The sequence below is a fragment of the Etheostoma spectabile genome, chromosome 22 (assembly GCF_008692095.1).
Source record: "Etheostoma spectabile isolate EspeVRDwgs_2016 chromosome 22, UIUC_Espe_1.0, whole genome shotgun sequence".
Taxonomy (NCBI): domain Eukaryota; kingdom Metazoa; phylum Chordata; class Actinopteri; order Perciformes; family Percidae; genus Etheostoma; species Etheostoma spectabile.
Genome location: NC_045754.1, coordinates 10874095 through 10875511, shown reverse-complemented (window position 1 = coordinate 10875511; position 1417 = coordinate 10874095). Strand labels below are relative to the sequence as shown.

At 39.9% G+C, this 1417-nt stretch overlaps 1 protein-coding gene across 5 annotated transcripts in view; it reads right to left on the bottom strand.

The window, feature by feature from the left end:
* The window catches only part of dlgap1b (discs, large (Drosophila) homolog-associated protein 1b), an 85697-nt gene that overhangs the window by 32433 nt on the left and 51847 nt on the right, over nucleotides 1–1417 (bottom strand). The window lies entirely within an intron of this gene.

The following is a 1417-nucleotide window of genomic DNA, read 5'->3' as shown; positions in this document are numbered from 1 at the left end:
AAAAAGGTAAGAGCAAAGCGAGATAGAGGAGATAAAGAAGCAGGGGAAAACGGAAGGAGAGATAAAGCAATGAAAAGAGGGTAAGAGAAGGTATTTGTAAAGTACTTCGCAATGTGAATGAACCCAGAGATACGGATCAATCTACAATTGCTTCAGGAGACACCCTTATCTAATGAACAAGCACAGTAGTGTTGAGAAACACTGGCAGTAGCTTAGGCAGTCTGTCCTTGAAGAACCTTGTAAGCTTGTTGTAAAACACTTCACGGTGGGAACAATCACATACACATGTCAGAAGAGGAACTGTGTGTGTGTCTGTGAGGTTTACTTAATATATCACCAATTAAATAAAAACAGATACAGCACACACATTAATCAAGAAGAAAATACACACATGCACAAACACAGCTCCATCTTCATGGAAGATGAATAGGTGTCTCATTAGCTCTCACTTGCCTCCAATCTCGCTCAGCATGCATCACGCCTATGTGTTTGTGTGAGTATGTGAAAAAATGTGTGTAGGTTATGTAGCAGTTGGATGCCAGCAATCCAATTCATTAATCAGGGGATATGAAACCTAAAAAGCTCACTCTCTTTCCTCTTGATGAACGTCATGGCCTAGTAAACCAACATCCAACAACAACATCTATTCTCAAATCAACTGTGAGGAGTAAGATCCAATATTCCCTTTATTTCCCACTCTGTCTCTCATGGTCACTTGTGAGTCACACACACACACACACACACACACACACACACACACACACTTACACACACACACCTCTTATGCTGCTCTGCCTCCAGGTCAGGTCTGCTTTAATTATGTATTTCCACCTTAAAATAGAGTGTGGTTACCACAGCAAAGCAAACTAGTTTACTCCTTCTTGGATGGAAGAAGAATGGAGAGCCAGTGTAACGGAAGGACATTTAATTTGAAATTTAAACATGAGCTATTAAGATGAGAATAAAGGTGATGATTTTGGAAAAAACGGTTACTAATTTTAAAATACATCTCGATGTAGCAAGACCGTCCTCCAGTCTTTTTAATTTCGAGAGGAAACCACTGAAAGCTACTACATAAAAGCATTCAGTGGTTACTCATGCTTGCCAGTTCGTTTTATCAACACAGTTCATTCTTTTTTAATCTGACTTTTCCTATCAAAATGCTCTGTAGGAAGGAACACTATGCTTTTAATAGGAGAATTCTGGTCAATTCCAACACGTAGCTCTGTTGTTTGTATGTTTGGAGTGCTGTCAGTAGAGAGAAAAATGAAACCAATCGGTGCTGCCTACACGGTGCTATCCAACTGCTAGAGTTAGCACCCAAATGGCTTAAACCAGGCACGTTTTAAATGTGTTTTTAGCCTCTAAACATGTTCAAAATGTGACTAAACGTGCCTACCCATGTGCAGTGATTCCT